We start from the raw sequence: 23,604 nt of genomic DNA, 5'->3' as shown, positions 1-23,604 counted from the left end.
GGGTCTGTGGATAACACAACTTCTAAGGTCTGGATAACACAACTTCTAGGGTCTGTGGATAACACAACTTCTAGGGTCTGTGGATAACACAACTTCTAGGGTCTGTGGATAACACAACTTCTAAGGCCTGTGGATAACACAAATTATAAGGTCTGGATAACACAACTTCTGGGGTATGTGGATAACACAACTTCTAGGGTCTGTGGATAACACAACGTCTAAGGTCTAGATAACACAACTTTTGGGCTCTGTGGATAACACAACTTCTAAGGTCTGGATAACACAACTTCTAGGGTCTGTGGATAACACAACTTCTAAGGTCTGGATAACACAACTTCTAGGGTCTGTGGATAACACAACTTCTAAGGTCTGGATAACACAACTTCTAGGGTCTGTGGATAACACAACTTCTAAGGTCTGGATAACACAACTTCTAAGGCCTGTGGATAACACAAATTATAAGGTCTGGATAACACAACTTCTGGGGTATGTGGATAACACAACTTCTAGGGTCTGTGGATAACACAACGTCTAAGGTCTAGATAACACAACTTTTGGGCTCTGTGGATAACACAACTTATAAGGTCTGGATAACACAACTTTTAGGGTCTGGATAACACAACTTCTAGGGTCTGGATAACACAACTTCTAAGGTCTGTGGACATAATGAAGATATAAAAAGGTTCTCCGAGGTTTTAAATAGGAAAGGAACGCCACTTACAATCCTGTTATCGCAATCTAATACAGTTGATGTTTCAATAAATGTCATTGCTTATAAATTGTAATACTTATTCTTATTAAATAACCTTGTATCTGCTCTGTGGAGATTGATTATATTCAGACAAACTTTTCTCGTCCTGAAAACCATGTTCACTCTTCTGCCAGGCAACACAAAACTATTGCAGTGGAAATAATAATTCATCTGGCTTTATCAAACTTTTCACCAAGTTTCTTTTTTCACTTTGATGGGAAATTGAAAGAAAATTGATATTTTATTTATTTTTTCTTTACCCTGTCCCACTTTTCTCTCCTAAAATAGTTTCCACTTTTCCCCGTCCACTGCCAAGCTACCTAAAATCTCATTTCTTTTTGGCCATTTGGCATCTGAAGACAGATTTGGCTCTGTGGGCCTCCTGGCAAAAGGAGTAACACACAATGGTTCCAAAGAAGAGGAAAAAGAAAGGGACAAGCCATCAATCCATGGACAGAAAGTTATCTTGCGACACTGGAAAGAAACAATCATAATCGTAGTTTTTAAAATGAGACGCAACAGAGCAGTTTGCATCTCAACCCAAATGATCAGTATGTGACAAATATAATCCCGATATCTTTCACCCGTAGCGTTAAACCCTAATGAGGTTATCTCCGTGGTACAACAACAGAAACACGCTTTTACCCCCAAAATATTCCCTCTTAACCATCTTTCATTCACTCTCAATGGCATCGCTCCAGCGTTTAACATCTTTTCAATGGCGTCCATCCTGATTATAAAAATAGCCACTCGTGTCATGATCGCTCAAACTAAATGGCGATTTGAAAAATATGATCGCTGAATAGAACGTTACATGTTGTGATATTTCTGTGGCCGTTATTTCAGCCGGACTAATCAAGTTACATTCCACATTACATTCACATTCAAAACACACCGCTAACTGTAAAGTGCTGCTCTGGAACACAATATGTGGGCAATAAAAGTAGCAAAATAACCACTTGCACTCTTCGTAATATTGTTATGGAACTCTGTTGATGATGTTATCTTAATGTTGCATTACAAACGGTGATTATTCTGACATCACCTGGGGAGTTGGCCGACCCTTTGAGGTGATCCATCACCACCGATTGCCCTCGCCACCGAAATCTCTCACTCTCGTGGATCGAGGGAACCAAATGTGCTCTACACACACACACACACACACACACACACACACACACACACACACACACACACACACACACACGATTATCTTTTAGCTCAGGCTCAATTTTCATACTCATCAATAATGCAGGCAGTGCATGCTTTTCTTTTAAACGAGTGGCTTGCATCATTTGAGGAACATTAGGTTTGTGTGGGAAGTAGACGGTCAGCATTAAGAGTGCAGATCCAATCTCTTTCCCCACCAAACCTCATTTCTGAGATGAGTAATACATTAATGTCTAGCTGAGTTTACTAAATAATGAGCTGTATCTATCGCAGCTAATATTTGGTGTCCAGCTGATGACATCTAATTTGTATCAGCTGGACACCAAATATTAAACTGTCTCTTCAAGCTTTAATGGCTACAAAGATTATCGAGTAACCAATCCTTCTCATTTAAAATTCCATAGAATCTAAACCTTTTTGTTAGATTGGTTTCTTGTATACCAAAGAGACATATTTAAGATGATTTTAAACGTGCAAAGACTCTAGTATAGATTTCACCGTCTAACCTTCAAGTTCATGCTGTGCAGCTGAAGGAAAATAAGACGAGGAAGCAAGACATCCAGATTGAAATAATCAAACAAACGGAAGAAATACGAATTTGGGTAAAAGAGCTTAAAACTACCACGTTTGCGTTGTGTAACGTGAAGGGATGTGAAGTCCGGGTCAGAGGGAGGCGTTCACCCGACCCTTCGAGTTTCAGAGAGCTGGCATGTAAACACAGCCGGAAAAACATGCGGCAGAGGGCGGGATGAAGCGGGCTCTGGGCCGGCCGTCGAAGAGCCACAACAAGGCGAGAGTACATACGGAGTCTCCTCCTCAAGTCTCCTCTCTCACAATATCCACCCAGATAACAACGGTCAGTAGTTACACTGGTCCGAACAAGTATTTTTCAGACGCAGAGGGACAGAGGGATTAGACAATAAATTGAACGACTGTAAAAAAAAAAAAGCTGCCCATCTCTCTCTTTCTGAAACTCCAGTGTGCGTTTTCTTCTGGCAAAGCAATGTAGTTTACATCATATCATCAGACACTAATCCCCCCCAAAACAAGATTACACACACTTCCAGCGGTTACATTCAATAGGACAGCCCGAGGGTTGTCAATAAAACCTGGTGCGGCGTAATGTGTGCCGAGGTTCTACTTCCAGTTATAATCTTATTCTAATAGCAGCTCCAAAAAAAAATGGAGAGAATGATAATTCCCTTGAAGGGAATGTTCCACCGCTTCTTTATCTTGCCTTGCACATCACGTCCAGTACTAGTTTGTGTCCTGTGGTCAAAAATAAGACCCCACGCCGATCTGTCTGTTCGTCAGCTTTAAAGAACAGCTGGAAGAAATGCTTTGGAGGCAAAACTTTTACAGTCGTTCCTCCATCTCCACATTTAAAAGTTTCTATCACTCTTTTATTGGCTTACACAAATTGAAAAATATGAGTTTCAAAAGAGCCCCGGGGGTTAAACGGAAATAAGTTTTAATTCAAACCGATTTTGTTATCTGTGATATTGCAAAACTTCTGGACAGTTGCAAATACATCAGATCTTATCACAAAAAGGCCCTCGTTACACAATTCTCAAAAAGCAGTATAAAGCAGTTTAACGCCCTAAAGTAAAAACCCAAGTGCAATAGTGTGCAGCCGTTACAAGATCTAAAATCAACAAAAGACAAATGCCAATTACACTATAATCAAATGCTCTTCTAGCAGACACCCCCAATCTGCTGGCGCAGCTGCAAAACAAGTTGACGCTCTCGTGGTCAGGTGACGAAAGCAAAAGGCTCGGGGCCGTTCGATGGGATCGCCAGGGCCGCCGCTCAATTGGAAAACTGTGCTGCATCTTTTAGAAATGTTCCATTTCAATGTTAATCAACTCCAAAGCACGACATTTACATTTCTCATTCCATCTTCAAAGGCGAAACCACACAGTGGGGACGGAGGGGGTTGAACAGCTGAAACTTAAGCTTGTTTGAAGAGCCGGGCAAGACGGGGCTGACTAAACAGTGGAACAATAGGTGGTCGGACTGAAGGGCTTGGCGCGGATCAAGTTGAAAGTCGCTCTACAGACTGGTGACCAATAAATCTGATTACGTGTCGCTGTGTGAAGTAACTACATCTATTTTTATTAGAGTTGGGGAAACACCCCCCCCCCCCCCACTGCTCCAAAAGTGCTGATTTGAGGTTGGACGTAATTAATATCCATGATAGATCAGCATTCACCGTGACATTTAATTAAAAAAAATCAGTCTGCAGCTAAAACGTGTCATCACAGTGATCAATATAGTCTTTTACTTCAGTTCTCTTCCAGATGATCAACATTAGTCAGCACTGGAAACAGAAACGTAGGGGTAACCAAGGCAACGGGATGTTTCCCAGAGAGAGAATACTAAATTGCCTCCTTATGCATACAGGAAAAGGTCCTAACCCATTCCACCTCGAGGCAATTATTGGATACATTACAGGGAAATATCTCTGTAATGCCACCGTGTGAAATGTCACACGCGTGCTCAAAAAACTGAATTGACCTCTGTGTGCTTTTACCCACGACTGTGTACGAATAAGGCGGCTTTTGTTCCCACCGGGGGCCGAGGATGAAAGATTTATGCCCAACGGCCGGGGGCTGGCTAATTACTCCGAGCATCTTACGCAGAAAATTGATTCTAGCGCCTCTAATCCCACAAGATGTGGAGACACGGAAAATTGCCACTGCATTTATGGGTTCGGAAGCATGTGGGAAAAGCAGCTTAAATGACTTGTTGTTGTGGTCGCGTTGCAACACACTCGGGATGATTGGGTGGCATTTTTGGAGGAACAGTGTGAGGCTCATATTGACACGGCTAACATGTTGATGTTGTACAACGCTTGACATGCTGGTCGTGTATAAAAGTGACATTTTGACCAGATGATGGCACAAGAACAAAAAGTCAGGAAATCAAAGTTTCTGCGATATTTCTGAGAATAACAAAAAAAAAGTTAAGCTCATGGAGGAAAAAGTTACTCATAAGAATTCATCCTCTGAGAAATATGAATAGATGTCAACCAAAGTGGTGGAGCGACCGGCACGCCGCTAGCATTGATTAAGAAAAATATGAGAAAACAATGAGACCACAGCCAATCTAATGCTGGTTTTTATATGAAAACAAGTTATTAAATTTATGAGAAACAATAAAACTAGAGTATAGGTTTATTTTTTTTCGAAAGCAGAGTAAAGTAAACATGACACGGACACTTCCTTGAAAAAGTCTGGATGAAGCTAAATCGAGCTCAAGCATAATAAATATCAACATTCCACGATGATAAATGGGACGGCGGTTGCACGCGTGGGAAAGTATGTCCACATCCTGGCGGCCTCGACTCAGGGCCGAGGAAGAGCCGTGGCGAGCCATGAGCGGGGACGACCTCTTCTCATGCAAAGGCACATTCCTGCCATAGCTAAGTGGAAACAGGCCTGGGATAACTATAGCAAACAGCGTGAAGGGAGGGTCATGGCTTGGTGGAATTTAGGGGAGACTGACACCCCACCTCTCTTGAACCAGTTTGAATGGGCTACCTAAATCCACCAAGGGGTCCCACTGGACCTAAAAAGGTCATGGGTGTCAACCTGATGTCGTTTTACTACTTGACCGTTGATCCTTCAGCAGCTGACAGGTAGGAGAAAGCAAGAAATTAAGTTAAATGCGGGGGCCACTGTTCTTGGGACGTAGACTAAAATCAAATGTTTTTATTTATTAAATAGGAGGCGTGTGGAATGTACCAGGCGCCAATAAATAGATAAGCAATTACGGATATTTTTCATTTGTGATTCTTGGCTACACAAAATAAACTGAATTGAATTGGTGAGTGATATATACTGTTTAGTTTTTAACCAGATCTGACTTGTAATAGATTAACTACTTACATCATGTAAATACTAAATCACTTAAAAAGGTATTGCATGTTTAAAAAACAAAACGCAGTAACCAATTGCGTAACTCTGGTGACGCAGAGAATCCTCCTGACTCACGGTCAGAGCAGCGGAGCAGAGCCGACCTGCAGAACATGTGATATTGACGTTTCAGACTTCATTAACTCCCTCGGTGAATTTCACTTTCGCTCTCTGAGGCGCTCTGATGGGAACTCCGACAGCTGCTGGTTTCCACAGTCCACTTAGTCGGGGCCTTGAGGGGAAAGTCGGGGATTGAGAACGAGAGGCGAAGCAGGAGTGTGATGGGAATACATGTTTCAGACACCCACTCGTATATTGATCTCCGCTGACCTTGGCGCCAATGGGCTTCAAGGACAGAGCACTATCCAAGGTCTATCTCACCCCCACACACACACACACACACACACACACACACACACACACACACTTTCCCACTCCATTTCCTGAAAGTTAGATACCTTCTGTGGCTTAATTGATTTAAACAATGAGGTCCTAATGGGTAAAACTCGACATTGCTTACCGTCGGAGCGAGACGGCAAGGGCACTTTGTGTGAGCATTGTTGAAGTGGTAACTCGAGAGGCTAAAAAGCACCAGGTACATCCTAATCCATTTATCAAGGACAATCACAGGGGGGGGAAATGCAGCAATCAATGAGCAGAGTAACTTAAAGAGCTTCCATGAGTCAACAGTGTGTAATCTTGATAGATCTATACACATATATACACCGCCAGTCAATACACACAGACTTCCAGATTGGTCGGAGACTCCACAGGGATTACAACGCTACACTCGGACTCTTGTAGAAAAGCCACAGGCATCTAAACTGGACATAAAAAGTCTGGTAAGTCCATTTCGCTACACTGTCTTTTGATAAAAAAAAAAAATGCAGGACAAAAAGCAGAACGGCCGGGGCTTATATTTGGAGAAATTCTCATTTCGTCCTGACCGCAATGAATGAATCAAATGGTTTTGAAAAAGAAGAAAAAAAGAAGGAGAACATCTGGTATTTGTGGCCGGTAAGTGTAACGTCGCAGATGATGTCCCGTCGCCATGGCGATCAGCTGAGAATCACAATGAGAAGGCACTGGTGCCAAAAGCGAATCGAGACGAGCAGAAGCCATCCCATGCAGTGGAAACACTGCATTTGTCAGAACATTTCAACCTGGGCAGTTTTGCTTCTTTTGGATCCATCACCTCCATCCATCAATCCCACCGGTTCAGGCTTTTTCGGTGCCAATTCGGTTTGGGGGTTGACGCCAGCAATCGATTGGCTTTCCCTTCAGTAGCCAAATCAAGGCAACATCTGTTCCTATACCATATCTACACATATTGCATTCCTACACCGACTGACAGCAAAGACCAGAAGCAGGCAGACAACTTGCATATTAATCCTTAGATTGGTGGATTCTTTCATCCACGACATCTCTCTCTATAAAAGTAGTGTCAATACAACCAGCACACATGTTGGCTTTTAACGACAACGGAATTACAGCTCAGACTTTACCCGTGCTGCTCTCACATTTATGGGTAATTATTACCCAGGAGACCCCCTCATCTCCAAACTCACTAATTATGTTCCCCAGAGGAGCATGTGGATGCCACATTAATGCGTCCTCTTGAACACATTGAAGTTAATGACCTCTCTATCAGTGAATCAGCATTTAGAGGATAATTATGTCCAAAAACAACCCACTCAAATCATCTTGCCCTAAAGATCCTCCATGAGACGAGATGGCGATCGTGGGCTTTGTTTGGTGTTCGGCCCGTGAACACAGAGCCATGTGTGAACTCAAATGAAGGCCACCACTATTTCTTGTAGCAACATGAGCACGGTATGTTTGTCAAGACACAACAACAACAAAAAAGGGCCGGGAGGGGGAGGGAGGGGGGAGGAGGACAAAAAAGGGAATGTATTGTCAATGTGAAATACAACAGTGATGACAACCATGTTGGCATTAAATGCAGGAGGGACTTACTGAGACAACAACACATAAATGTAGATGTGGTAATAACTGCCAAAACAGAACAAAAACCAAACAAGGCCCCAGAAATAGCTGCTGAGCTTTGTTGGTCGACGCGCAACTGCAATTTTGAAATACCTTGGTCGTGAAGTCAGAAGGGGTGAAATCATTTTCCCTGCATGAGAAACGATGAGCGTACACTGAGCACAGCACCCGAGAAGCAGTTAATTATGCAATACTGTACTCGTAATCACGCTTGTTGTCGTTGGCGTGCGACGTCTTCACAAAATAGTTTCCACACGTCCCTAATATTCATCACAACCCGTGTTTTGCGCCATAACCGGCCGAAGCTCCCAGAGAAAGAAACTCGTTCATTTCACATGTCCAGATATTTAGCATGCTGGATATCTGGAACGCGTCTGTGATGGATCGACGCCGAGCCGGTGGGCTTTTTTTTGTCCTGGAGCTCCAAAAGAAAACTGGGAAAGATCTGAAGTTGTGCAGTGTGACCTAAGAAACTTTACTCATGCACAAATGTGTTCTGGATTGAGTCACACTGTGTGACAGACGGACGCACACATCCGCCGCCCCGCCGCCCCCCCCCCCCCCCCCCACAAGAGGTAAAGTTAACAGGACGAGGTTGTCGAGCAGCTCGACCGCTTCGTGGCCGATCCTCGGAGGCAAAGCGCGAGGACACAGACAGGAAGATGGAGGGGCTCAAAGTCAAAGACGTAAAAAAAAAAACATCAGACAAAAGCAGCGTAGGCAGAAGGATGACTCACCCTGTGTATAAACAGACAACTTCAAATATTATGGAAAAGGAAGACGGTATTAATAACGCCACAAAAAAACCCAGCCTGCCTGTGAAAAGCCACGTTCAAGTTGATCAAGAATGCCAGGTGATGTTGCAGGTGGTTGTAGACTTGTGCGGCACGTATTATTATTTGTTTAAAGGGGTATTGCTTACGTCTCAATGGAGTTCATGGGACCACAACAGCAACAGCTCCCAACCCAGCCCAAACTCTTAAAGAAGAAAGGGGGCTGGGGGGGGGGGGGGGAACTCCCATAGCACAAAGAGGCTGCTCGACGGTTTGAATTGAAGCAGCAGTTTTTATATGATGAACTCCGCAGATAATAACAGGAAACAGAACAGTTTTACTCCTCTTACCTGCCGGGCTACGCAGCTCCCTGTTGTGGGCCTGAAAGCACCAGAACTCGCTGATTCAGACGAAGCCACGGGGCGTCTCGAAAAAGGCTGCAGACAATTTTCCTGCAGACAAGGGAGGCGAGAGGAGGCAGATGTCGGCTTAATGTCACCGTCAAGTGCTCCTGGAGGAGAAGTCACAGTCATAGGCTAATTAAAAATGTGGTTAGAAATGGAAAAACTGACTATTTTGTGAATTCACATAAATCAGAAGCGCGGAACAATGAATGCACTAAATGTCCCACTTTCATGTTTAGATGTCACTAAATACAGAGAATTATAGACGTGTCTCTTTTGCAGTCACACAAATAAATCCACATGACGCATGAATGAGCATCAGAGAGAGACTTGTGATAATTGTGCGAGAACTGAAACAAGATTGCTATACACCACCAAATGTATTACAAACTCCTTTGCAATCTCCTGTAAAAAGGATGCGACACCGGGCTATCCATTCCTTACGGCTGCCCCTGAACGCAACAGACGCAATACAATCCGACCGGCACCCTCCTGGCTTAAAAGCTAACGTATGAAAGCATTTCACTTCTTCTTTTGCCAAGGATTTGCGCCCCTAAATCGTTACAACAATGTTTTTTTTTTGGGACAGAGCCTTATTTTTGTACGAGAGCTGAATGCTCATTGCCTTTAACAGATATCATAATTATTTACTTGTGTATAAGAGCAGCTCGTTATGTCAAAGAACCTGCTGAATTCTGTGTTTTTACTAGAGGATGCTCATCTTTTTTCGTAGCTGTGAATCATACAAATGGTCATCCAGATGAATCGTTAAATCGGTTTATAGTCGCATCGTAGCCCCCAAAGTTGAATCTAAAGGTGCCTAGAGAACCCCACCCACTGGAGAAAAAGCTGCTCAATCATCTTAATTAAAACAAAACTAGGCCGTAAAGCTCCGTTACCTGCTGCCACCTGTTTTCTTCAGGCGGAGGGTCGAGCGCATATAGGAATAAATACGACACACAACTTTGTTAACAGCATCCGCACACAATCTGCGAGCAAGGCTAAAAGAAATAAAAAAAGACACATCTCCTCGAATCCATCGTACGTTTCTTCTACAAAGACCCCCAAACTGAAGACGAGCCTGAAAACACCGCTCCGCACTTGACCGTCAGCCAATAAAAACACGGAGCATTCGCCTAATAATAAAAACAGACTGGCGAACCATTTTTCAAAGTCGGTCTCCGCAGCCTTGTCACGTCCCAATTCTCATTAAAAGCCATGAGTCAACTGAAATCAGCCATGAACCACTCCCCAGCCCTAAATTCATCCCTGCAGGCGTTGCATTCTGGTTTCGCCCTCTTTCTGCTGTAGTCTGCTCAGGCAAGAGCGCACGCTATATAAGGAATTGTTAGCGTGGAGCCCAGCTAGTGGCTCTAAACTGTTACAGCCAAGGGTTTAAAAGGTGTGGGGGGGGGGGTCCGTGTGCTCTGAAAGCCTTACATGTTTTCCTTTTAAGAGGGTCCACTTGCTGAACACGACTCGGGCTTTAATGTATAATCCAAACACTAATATTGGCCGCCAGTGGGCAGAGGACGGGGGAGGGGTGAACAGACTGTTTGTGTGAACACGTTTGGGTGAGAACCCATTCATTTTATGACTGTGTGTACTTCTTAAAATAAATCTTACTAACTTATATAGTGTGTCTGTAGACTATTTATATACTGATGCAAGAGGTTTGGCCTTAAAAGACAGTAAGAACACTTTCAAGTTGAACTGCAGTACAAAGTCCAAAGTAACAAAATGCCTCATATAACTACAAAAAGAAAGAGGAAGTCTAATGAATGCGTGTGAGAGTCAAAGCATTTACTTACCTTTGCTCCAGGTTTTAGCCATGACCACTTCCTTCCTCTAATATTTCTACGTCGGCAGATAGCTAAACGGCTCCATGTGTCCCTTTATGACTGCGAAGCGACGGTGAATCGGGGGCCGAGACAGAGCAGAGCACGCCAGGCTCTTTCGCTACAGTGATGCAAATCTTTTTTTTATTTTTTTATTGCGTCCCGAACTGCAGTTTGCAGCCGCGGAGCCATTCTTGATTTACGGGGCTGCTGCTGCCACGATGGACGACTTTCGTGCTAAAAAGGAGTAGTGCTCCGAACATGCAACGCAAACATTCTGGTGTCTGGCATGAAATGCACAGACGTTTCCTCCTCTTCAGCCAGTGTGTGCAGACTAAGTGGGCCGGGAGGCCACAGGACGGGCAGCCGACTGTTTGCAATGGTCCACGGAGCATGGCTGCAGGGCCCGAGACCCTAATCCCAAGACGGCAACAACCCAGAGTTCACCACGACCTTTACGGGAGCATGGAAAGTTAGGCATTCCAGTTTAAAAAAGAGGGGAGAGAGAAAAATGGCTTTTAGAGATTCTGAGGCTGCAAAAGGAAGACTTGGCAAGTGTTTTCATCTCTTAAAAAAAGGTGATGTTCTTGCAGTGGCTATAAATAAAACATTGGGTGCGTGAAATCTAATAACGGACCAAATCCGAAGAAGAGATAAAGATATATATATATATAGTCTTATAAAGACCAGCAACAAAAGACTCCCAAAAGTCTCCTCAAACCTAACCCATCAGAAGCCTGCCACTCCGTCTCCATGGTAACAAGATTATATCATGACTCAAGCATCTTGGCCTGGGCTGAATGTGACAAGTGACTGAGCGGCTATCGTAATTTTGGAAGAATAAGCGTGCAAGCCAAGTGACTAGACGAATGACTGGAATGGAGAGAGCCGACCCCGTAGTTCATTACTGTGCATCGTGGAGCCACGGCAGAAAGAAGCCTTCCTCACTGATCCGGGAGCAGCGTCGCATTTCAACGGGCATCAGACTTTATATTTAAAGAGCTATTCTGCGGGAGGAGGGCAGGGCAGGACAGGACTGGACAAAAATGACTTAACAAGACCCCTCTTTTCAATCACAGGATTGTTTCTCTCCATAGTTTGTCTTTTAGTCAACTCGGCAACTTTCTCATCCTCGCGTGCCGCTGTTCAACTCCCAGAGCAGGCAGCTGGCTCGACATCAGACACATTGCAGGACAAAAAAGGGGAAACCTCCGGATTGTCACGGTGAGCTCATCCCCCCCCCCCCCCCCCGTGGCGATGCTCAGCGGGGATGCAGAGTTGTTTTTATGGTGGACACTAATTACAGATCGGTCGGACCCGCCGAGCCGCGGAGTCTCCAGTTGGTACGCAGAGAACACGTAACCGGTTTAGATATTTTGTAGGGTACCTTGTGCAATACGACTTCATTAAAACGAGAGGCCTGGGAAAAAGACCCATGTCAGAGCTTTGGAATAAGTCTTGAAATTAAAAAAACTCCCGTTGTGTTTTAAAGTACTCTCGGTAGCTCAAGAGAACTCCTGAATAGGTGGTAAAGTACAAAGATAATGGCATAACCCGATAAGAGCGTGGAGATATCAGGATATGCAAAGATCTAGGTTTAGGATGTTGTATAAAAAAGGAAGGAAATAGAAGTTCTACACGGACCAGAAAATGAGAAAGTACCATGTACTTCATGTATTTCTTGAACTGCCAGAAAAAATGCTGTGTCGTGATAGTTATCGAGATATGAAATGACCTGTATGGGGATTAAGGATTTTGTCTATATTGCTGAGCCCTCTGCGGTTGGTGGAGAACAAGCTCACTCTCCGTTTAATATGCAACCTGAGGCTTGTGTTGCACGTCATTGTTTACCTTCTGGGCTACTGGTTTTATGCAACCACACTTTTTAGGACGTCAATACAGCATCTTGACAACAACGGGTGTACAAATCTCTACCTCCCCACCCCCCGAATAAGCTTGCATTGACAGGTTAATAGACAAGAATGCGTTGATTGCCGAGAACCTGTGGATGACCCGGGGCTCGTTGCGCACAGCTGCTTGTTCGGGCTGAATAAAAGAATCGGGTGAGGCGTCGAACTTTGGAAAAATTCAGCAAAACAAAAAACAGTGTCGAGTAAAATCAGGCACGCAGTCCCCGTTTCTGCTTCTGTGTCCCGACAACTACCCGACACTTTTTATGTTGGGCTGAATGCCAAATCACTGGATTATTGTGACAGTAGATGCATTTAGGAGACACGATTTTGTCTTTATGGCCTTTGCTGTTGAACAAAATGACTGTGATAAACCTGTTTAATTACGGCCTTTTATGAAGGGAGTGTGATTAATATGCAGGGCCTCCTCCCTGTCATGCTTCCACACCTAGCCTCATTCCGGCTTATACAGTAAAAGTAAATTAACATGTCTTGCTTAACTAGCTGAGCTGTAATGGTGGGGGAAACGTGATAGCTTTTAATTAAAAGTGCTGGTGGATGTAGGGCGAGTATGGGTTATTTTATAATGAATGTGCGTGTGTGTGTGTGTGTGTGTGTGTGTGTGTGAGAAATCAGTAGGTTCATACTGACTGAGGTTGGTATCACACAATATACTCAACTTATCAATACAGAAAATGGATTTAAAAACAAGCAATTCCCTAGGAACGGCATGCATTTAATTTAAATTTAAATGAGATTAAGTTAACATAAAATAATGTGACAGTGACTTCAAAATAAACTTATTCTTCATTATTCATCCAACGATATCAGAGCTGGTTTGCAACTCAATTGTTGTTCTGAATGAAAAAAAAAGAAGAAAAAAAAATAGTGTATCAATAGATAATTGGCCAATATGTTTGATGCACTTTAGTTAACAAATGCTGACAGTACAATACCAAAACCATCCCACGGTTAATGAATATCTGCCATCTTTTCCTTGCTAGTCTACAAAGCAGTTCACATTGAGCCTGACCAAGGAGAGATCTTTGGAACATTGAAACAGAAACGTTAACACAAGCGGGGACGAAGTGGTATCCCCTCCCCCCATTTCAGTCTTCTCCTGAGCGCTCCTTCCACCCCAAAAGACCACCCGGCTTCTTCATTTACATACGTAAGAATCACAAACACACTTTTCGACTGAAGCGCCTCCTCGCTGTGCAACAAACGGTGCTGGAGGAACAAAACCCTCACGTTTTGAACATCACATTCTCCCTTTGAACTGAGTCCAGACATATAAAACTGACTGAAGAGCGGAACTCGTTCTTGTGGTCTGGATTTGCTCGCCTCGTGCTCATTGGCTAGTTCATGCACACCAACCACTGTTCCCGTCAGTCAACGATCCTCCGGATCACGGTGCCTCCACCTCCTCTCCCTCCATCCATGGCCCCCCCAAGCTATAGGCTGAATGCCAATATCTGGGCAGGACACCCGGCCGCTATCACAATGACACACGCACACACACACACACACAGTTCTTCCCTCGTCTTTCTTTCACATCATTCTCAGACAGACGCGTCACACTCGACTCGGCCAGAAGACCCCCGCTGGCCCGATATACATCTGTGGTACGGGCCCCCGGGTGTAGGCCAGGGGTCTCGAGGAGTGAAAGTGTTTGTTTTCCTGCCATTTCATGTGATCCAGATCAGGTCACGCACCGAACAACAACCCGGGATGGAGGGGTGGGGAGGATACTGTTACAGAGATTGGACATGCACTAATATTGCTAATGAGATCACAGCATGGATACGTGTGTGTGTGTGTGTGTCGGCGACGGCAGCTAAAAGAGGTAATGTGAGATGTGTGCCCCCCCCCCTACACACACTCAGCTGGGTGACTTGGAAATGGGGTGAGTCTGCAGATTTAATTTGAGCAGCGCCAACATGATTATTTGCGGAAAAGAGTCTCGCCGTGTCAGGCGAGGTCGGGCAGCAGACGTTTGTTTACGCGTGACAAAGGCGGTGAGCTCTCGGATGCATTTCCCCCCCCCCCCCCGAAACGCTACGAGGTCCGTTTGCCAATAAATTCACTTAGTTCTCGGTTCACATTCGATCGAAAAACATAAATGTCTCCTCTCGACGTCGAAGCGTGATTTCAAGGATGAGCCATTTGTGGTGAAAACACTCACGAGCTTCCCGCTAATTGGAAAAAAAACAAAAATGTCCAAAATCTATGAGTGAGCACTAATGATATAAATGCGGTACAAAATAACGGAAACGTCAGAGTTCATACTGCAGCCCACTTCCATAAAAAGGTAGGACTCATAATCAGGTCTTTTGAATTAGACTGCAATAGATGAACTGTATTTAACATTACGGCACGGTCTAAATCCAAATAAAGGATTCGCCATTTTTGAGAACAATATTTGTGCCAATATCGGCCTACAGTAGGCTGGGCCTATATGACGTAGAAACGGGGTTCATGTCGTTCCTTTTTGGCTCAATGGTCGATGCATGGTAGTAAAACTGCAATTAGATAGGAGCCACACTACATTGGCAGTATATATATATATATATATATATATATATATATATATATATATATATGTCTGTCAGCTACTACAGTTCAAGACAAGCCAAAGCCAATGCACAGAGGTATTAAAGTTGTCTCGGTTCATCTTTGAATTCGATTAGGGGTCTTCACTGTAGGGGCAAGAGATAAGCGTTTGCATTTATAAATGTCACATTTAGATGGAAATAAGTGAGTCACGATGACCTGGTTTAGCATTCAGAACTGTGGAGAAGAGGTTTTCATACATTTGCAGTTTCAGGAGGAGCCATATTAATAAACTGAATTTTGCAGAGAAGCGCCACGCCCACCGCCCCCCTGTCCGGCTCATCCGTAATTTATGAGCCCTCGATATTCCACGGAGGAGCTTCGTCGAGATGCAGATTAAGAAACGCACACGGTAGAATATTTAGATCGGAAACCGTATAGTTATATAAAGTGTTACCTTTCCGCCTGCAAAGCGGTGGTGTACCTCATGAAGGTTCTGATATCCAGCAAACTCACACCACCCACCACCAAAAACCCACCAAGCTCATTTCGGGGAAAAAGCACCATGTTAACGTTGGAGTATAATATTGGAGGCATGCGAGTGGTCCCCGATCCAGCCCTGTAGTCTCCGACAGCGGGCAGAGCTCAGGTGCATCGCGGTAAACAGGTAAACAGCAGCAGGGTATGTCTGAGAGATTTCCACACGACACGCAGCATGTTATTTTAAGATGCCGGCTGAGTCAACGGGAAGTTAGTGAGGTCAAAACTTGGCCAAAAGCAAAGCTGAAGTGTGTCGGCCTCAACATCGACACAACTTTGAGAAATGCATTTACAACTAAATTGTACCCCACGATTTGGAAATAAATGTTCAGTTTAGTTTGTATTTCATCGTTATTTGCTTTTACCACAGAAATGCAGAACCTGTGGGTCCGAGCCTGAAGGCTTTTTTTTCTTCTTTTGCCTCTAAATGAAATTAGAAACCGGATTTATCCTGTGATTTTGATTTTGATCTCCCACCATCTTTATTGGTCATCTCTCCTTTCAGCCTCGGGCTGCAAGTTGAGTTAGTTCTCAGACTGAGGGATGTGTTAGGAGCAAAAACTCGGAGGAAGAGTAATTTATTCAGGCGCATAATAAAGAGAGCACAGATTAAACTCCTGAGAATTCAGTGTTTAATGGTAAAGAATTTATCTAAAAAGTTCCGTCAAAGACTAGAAATTATTTAAATGGTATCAAATTTAGGCCACACGGTAATTATTGCATGACACATTCATTGTTATTGGTTTAGGACTTTCGGGTATCTGCAAATATGTGAAAACAGTAGGCCAGAGACCTTAATTTGATATAGTTGTAGCCACTATGCTGTGATTATGTTATGTTATAACTTTTAGAGCCGAGTTGAATTTGAATTTTACAGAAAAACTAATATTAAGAATGCATGTCATCTTAATGAAAGGACAATTTGCTGATTAAATATGTAATACCTGGCTTGTGTATAATGCATAATTAGTATTGCATAATTGCTATCTTTTGCAAACTAAATGGCTTAACTTATCCTGCTGCCTCTCTATGCCAGCTATGGACACAAGCATTGCATTACAGCTTCGTCATGAATAGCCCTCAAGCAAAATCCATTAATTTCTGATAATGGACACCTCAATGGCCATTATCCCGCTTAAACCATATATTCATATTTGTATGTGTTTTGCGGCCAAAAGCCATTCCCTCCGTTTACCTGGTAACCCTGGGGGCTCGCTGTTACTTGGAGAAAAAAAAAACATGTATTAAATAAATAACTGGAGGAAGAAGCTACGGCCACGACATCACTCATTATCCCCGTTCTACTGCTCTGGGAAACAACAGAAACATATCAAGCTTGGGATGCAATGCAGCTGGAACGGACCCTTTAAGGAATCTCAGAATGAAGCGTTTGTTTTCGGGGGTCAGAGAGTCCACTCGAGTGCCACAGTGGAGCCTTTGCAGAGCGCGACACCACCGCGCACTCATTTGTCACGGCTTGTTATCGTTAATACGGTTATGTGAAAAGTTTGAATAAAATAGGAGTGAGTCGACTTCGCCGATGGCCAAGAGACTCACAGTGTTCCTTCAGACTGAACCCAAGTGGTGTTAGAACTATGGTCTGCAAGCGAGGGTAAAATCCTTTGGGGTTTGGAGACAGAAGTGCACCGTCGGGTCATTCAACATAAAAACATTTTTTTTTAAATGGCCGAGCGTTCATTCCACGGGTTGGCACGTTCTCATCTATTAGGCTTCCCCACCGACGGCCAAAAGCAACAGCTAATGCAACGTCTCACACAACCTACATCATTCAGCTATTAAAACAGACGTAAACGAGACACCGCAGAGGGTATTCTTTTTTTTTTACATGCAGGGTGACAGGTGAGAGGCCCGGAAGACGTCGAACAATAAAAAGACCTTCGCTTCACCGCCGGCTCCCGTTCAGCCTTTGTTTTGGCAGACCCCACAGGGCGATGACGGAGCGGCCTCGCCGACAATCCATGGTTCACTTAAAAAAAAAGGAGAATACCTGACGCCGTTAAATCGCCAACTCCGACGGCTTCGGACCATTAAGTCGGTTTAGGATATGCTGAATAGCTGAACTCTGCCTGCCCTGAGAGGAGGAGACACTTGTAAATCACACGGAGATTGAGCAGCAGCGTGTAGCATTTAGCCAGCGTGAAGTCAGTAAGGTCACCCTCTGAGCTAATTGTCCTCATTTGTATGCATAGCAAAAGCGCTGTTAATGCACTCTAACTTATTAATGACAAACTCTAAAGAATTTTGTTTTTGGACGTCACCGATGATAAACTTGTCTCAAGGCTAGATGTGAGCAGCCCCACTACAGGCTGATGTGCCTTTTGATTAAAATCGACAGTTATATATATATATATATATATATATATATATATGCAGCCTCACGGAATAATTACCTCAACTCAGGTAATAGCTCCTTAGACAACCTAATTTTAAAAAGGTCAACACCTTCGCTAATAGCTTATCGGCAAAGCCCTATCCTTGAGTTTCCCAGATAATTGCACAAATATTTACAAAGTCAACGTTCCTTTAATGTGAAACAGAAATCTTGCTTTTCGAGAAGCAGTTAACAGAAGGGGATGGTGAAACTGAAGAGAAAAGAAGATTGCAGGGGTTAATATGTGCAAATCATCTTCTGAATGAAAACTGTTAAGTTGATCAATAATTAATTTCTACTTTATTAGACCACATAGAAGGATCCCCCCCCCCCCCCCCCCACACACACACACACACACACACACAAACAAACTACATTTCCACATTTAATGCAATTCTGGGGATCAAATTCCACCAATTTTTACGCGGAAACATGCATAGTATGGAAACACAACTTTGCCACGCTCGCACACAAATAGTCACGCAGACATAAGCACGGCCCACTCGAGGTTGTCCTCGTCTCGTAGATCAAATACCCGGACAGGAGGAGATGCCTACAGTGTCACTGCAATCCGCTCCTTTATCGTCCACCATCTTGCCAACCGATCGAAGACCGAAAACAAAAATGACTCACAGGCCTGATGACACTTGGCTGACCCGGCACAGAAACTGGTGGCGCGTAACACGAGCGTCACTTCATCTGATAAGATTGCGCTTCCATTTAATAATAAAACGTCTGATTCATAGAAGGATAAAACAGGCTTTTTTGGTTCATCGAAAACGAATCTGACGTGGAACTCATCTGGTAGACGTCTGGAGATTTGTACTGACGTCTCACCAAGACGGCACGACACTGGCTTATGGTAAGGTGCCGTGTTATTGCCCGATAGCTGCAAAATGCACTCGGTATAAGCCACGACCTGTAGCTGCCAACACGAATTACATCAAGACTCGAGAGCCAAAACAAAAACAAAAAATACACTCCGGCAACTGGACTCCAGCTCCGCCGTGACTGCAGACGGGGCTGAAGTTTTGAGACACGGCTTCCAGGCCAAACTGCACTTTAATCTGACCTTCTGTCAGATTAAAGTGTTTTTTTTAAATATATTTTATATTTAGGGTCAACTGCATGGCCAAATCTTTAACGGTATAAAAAGGGGAATAATGTTGTCTTTCACAAAGAATGTGACATTTGGAAGAAAAAAAAACTGAAGCCAGGCGAAAACTTTAATCGAGTTGAACATTTCTGTTCATATTGATAATTTATTCATGTGTACAAGGCCGACTGTGAGCTGGATATTGAAATAAATATGAATAGTTTACCGCCCGAGGCCTTACTTTCACATGAATATCAGAAACAATGCGATAATCCATTGATCTCCATGAAGATGCTGTTAGTTCATTCTCCACAGGAGGGTGAGAGTACAGATAACGCGACCGACACTTCAGTAAAAGATACGCGAGGTGAGAGGCAGTATTTCCGATGGCACCACACAGAGAAGTGTTATTATGGTCTACTAATTACATTTGTATGCTGAGGTCATAGCCTTGAGTCAAGAGATTTGTGAAAAGATACGCACACATAAAAATGAATATAATTTAAAAACTACAATAATACAATTTGCATCTGGTGTGAGTAACACTGCTGCTGCATTGGCCCTCTCTTTGAGTGTGCGTGTGTGTGTGCGTGTGTGTGTGTGACAGGGTCACACCTGTTACCGAGCTCAAGCCCTGGCTCAGGGCAAGGGGGAGAGGTCGTGGGTCATGGTGTCACATGCCACTACCTTCACACGCATACGCACACATGCATTCTGTCAACCAAGGAGTGACCCGCTATTTGGTTTTATGAAGGAACAACACAGTTGGACACAGGTCAGAGCTGGCCGATGTGATGCTGTGATTGGCCAGTCTGTGTTCGAGGGGCGGGACTGAGAGTAAAAAAAAGGGTACGTTTAAAAACATTTGGAAGTCGGGGAAAAAAACTTGAATGCAAATCAGTGTAGAAAGACTGTGCATAATTCCACGTCTTTGAAGTTGACCAAAGTGTGCACTCATACATAATTCAATAGTTTCCTCCCAAAACACTGTTACGCCGCAGGAAAACAAACATAAAACAATGCTAATTCAAAAATCCATGTCTTGATATATAAAAGAAAAGTACAGATTAAAAAGCCCCCCGGTGTACCAACTGTGTTATTCCATTCAAATTAACTCATAACATGCCTTGTATTAATTCCAAAAGATAACTGCATGTGGTATCCATTTCCATTTACCACGTTAGAAATACACAGCACAAGCTCATTACGCTAATTAGTGTGTTGTTTTACGGAGGCGAACAAGCAGAGCGTTTCTGCTTTATCATTCAAAAATGTTTTATTGCTAAGTGGCGTCTGCTTGCTGTGCATACGGATACCTGTTTGATGAACAAACAGCGATAAGCCTCAGTTCAGGTGACGCCGTTGATCTCTCCGGCAAACAGAAACAACTTTATTCCTGTTCACAATGTGACGGGACCGATTTTTTGCACATCTCACTGCACAGCCATTCCACGATAAGGCCCGCAGGCCAGTGAGACATCTATGACATTCCTGTTCCAACACACACACACACACACACACACAAAAAAGAGCATGTTGTCATGGAAAAGAAAAAGGTAACGTCCGTGATAGGCAAATATGAAAAGGTGAAAAGTGAATGACATACTGTTCCGAGCGTATGTCCTTTAACTGTCTAACTTTCAGTGAAAGACAGTGTGACACACACACACACACACACACACACACACACACACACACGTCCTCTTGCAGCCCTGTGAAAACAGAAACTTCACCACAAAACAGCATCTTCCTGTTGCTCCCCGCAAAAGAATCTCAGGTATGTTCCCAATTCAGAAACGTAGGGGAAACAATCCACTTTAAATCGGAGGGCCAAACACGAAATCTCTGCAAATCCGACTCCCTCTGGTCGACTCACGGGTGGTAATCGAAAACATGAGCGAGCAAAAAAAACAAACAAGAAAGACGATGCACGCGAAGACGATCTGGTTCATCAAGAGCCCCAGTGTCTGTTTGTGACTGGGCTGAGGTTTAGAGGTTTACAGTTCCACTGGCCCTGAACTTGTGACACTGAAACTGGAGAATGTTTCACTTTCACAAAACACATTCTTCACACATAAACAGCCGGGGTGTCATGTGGGGTCACCTTGGAAAAGAAGGACACCACGTGAACTGACACGCATATTAAATCAGCAACTTATTACTTAATTAATAATGTTCATTTTATGTCAATATTGACCGATCCCAGCTTTTTCAAATGTAGGAATGTGTAAAAAGTCCACATTTTCCCCCACGATTTGGAAACACACATTTCTTTCCAAATCCTCTTCTAAACAACGAAAACCAAAATGTCTTCGAGAACAATCCAGAAACCTGGAATTGCATTTTTGAGAACGCTGTCTCCTCATCGAAACGACTACACGCATATATGATTCACTCAAAAAACCTTCAGCAGCTGTCAGATCAAAAACGTCTCCAGACGGTGCAGAACTCACCATAGATCTCGAGAATTCCAAAAAGTCTACAACCTTCAGATTTGCTCAATAACACACCTGCATTAAAATATTATAGCTTAAAATTAAATTAAACACAGTACATATACTGGCATATCGTGTGTGTGCGCACGTGTGTGTGTGTGTGTGGTTTGTTGTTTAATGCTTTAGGCTAAAATTACAGTCTCCCTTTTGATTTCCAGAGTAAGTATTGTTCCAAACATGCCTCTGATATTTAAAAAAAAGAGCTGTGAAGTCTAATCACGGGGACAATAATGTTGTTTTCCCGATGGAAAAGGAGGACAAGACAGTGTGTCACCCTACACCTGTGCACAGGTGGGAGGGAGGAAGGAGGGGGGGGGGGGGCTACCATTAAGCTACACTCCACATGTGCCCCTTTTTTTAAGAGTGTAGTTGTTGTTGTTGTTGTTGTTGTTGTGTCCAGCGGTAAATAGATAACATGGTGCAGGAGTGACAACAGTAACAACGTCTTTTGTCTCTTTGCACTCCTCCCTAATTATCCCCCCCCCCCCACACACACATTATCTCCCCCATTATCTCCCACTGGGTTTTCCTCAGAAACGACCCCCCCCCCCCTCCTCGCGTTTGGTGGGGGAAGCAGCGTGAAGTTAAACGCCGCCCTGCCGCCGCCCACCCCCCCCGTAAACAGAGAAGTTGCCTTTTTGTTTTTTTGAGACAACCAGGTGTACGCTGAAACTAACTTTTAAAGCAAAGCCCCCCCCCCCCCACACACACACACACACACACACGCACGAGCAGCATCGACCGTTTGAACCCACCCCCTCCTTGTATGTGAGCCCCCGCTCAAGTTATGACAGCCGCGGCTAGTTCTTCTGTTCGCCGTTCAACGCGGCGGAGCGTCACCGCCGCTACAAAACTTCTCCCGCATCGCCGCCGGAACGCGAGTCTGCGGCACGAGCGCTAACGTCACTCTGAGCCGTTAGCTCCTTCGCGAAGACACGACATTACTACCCCCCCCCCCCCCCCCCCCTCGCCTCGCCTCGCCCCCCCCACCACCACCACCACCCCGCTGTACACAAACTGGAACTTGGCCGCCGAAGGAAACTGACGAGACTTGTGGCTGAGACACTTTCCATTTTGGGGTAGAAAGAAGAAGAGAGAAAGAAGCCGTAGATAACTTTTCCATACCTTTTTCAGACGCCGGATACAACCACTTCTTGGCGGCCGTAAATCCCGGTTTTTGACAACGTCGTCCTCGCCAGGAATAACGAAAATCCGAGCGTGTACGTGCGTGTGTGTTCGTATAGCTCAACTCCTTGCCAGTGCCAGTGATTTCTCTGCGTGGCTCCGGTTAACAGCCGCTGCAGTTTTTTCCACCAGCCTGGAGCGGGCACGAGCGCACTGGGATACTGGGCAGGCCAGGAGAACCGCGTGAACGCGCGCAATGCAAAAACCGCCTCCACGGTGGCGATCCAGAGACGTTCAAGGTGTTTGTTCTGAATTTGGTAATAATAATAATAATAATAATAACATATTAACTTGTATTTTGTCACTTTTATAATATTCGCAATAACCCAACCCAATAAACGTTATCTTCTGCAGTCGTTCACTTTGTTGTTATTACACTTTTTAATTGGTTGATTATAATCACAGCTTAATTTAACGCTGCCTTACCTAACCGTTGCTCGTGTCCCTGCAGGTGCAATTAATATAATGTATAGCTGTATTCATTCAGGCAGTATATCAATGTTGATAGCGTTTCATTTAATTTGTCTTCTTGGGGTACTTGAAAATGTGATCGGCTCGTATGAAAAGTGCTTA

General features: G+C 44.0%; 1 protein-coding gene across 1 annotated transcript in view; it reads right to left on the bottom strand.

Annotated features, from left to right (window-relative positions):
* Positions 1–23,255, bottom strand: part of peak1 (pseudopodium-enriched atypical kinase 1) — a 75,328-nt gene extending 52,073 nt beyond the window's left edge. Inside the window, exons 1-2 of the mRNA XM_034535860.1 lie at positions 22,972–23,255; positions 8,969–9,070 (exon numbers count right to left, since the gene is read on the bottom strand). The gene's annotated coding sequence lies outside the window, so the exon portion shown is untranslated. The remainder of the gene's footprint in view (positions 1–8,968; positions 9,071–22,971) is intronic.
* Between the last annotated feature and the right edge of the window lie 349 nt (positions 23,256–23,604).

Source organism: Cyclopterus lumpus, chromosome 6, assembly GCF_009769545.1.
Source record: "Cyclopterus lumpus isolate fCycLum1 chromosome 6, fCycLum1.pri, whole genome shotgun sequence".
NCBI lineage: Eukaryota > Metazoa > Chordata > Actinopteri > Perciformes > Cyclopteridae > Cyclopterus > Cyclopterus lumpus.
Note: the sequence above shows the minus strand (reverse complement) of the source record. Positions and strands in the feature narration are given on the sequence as shown.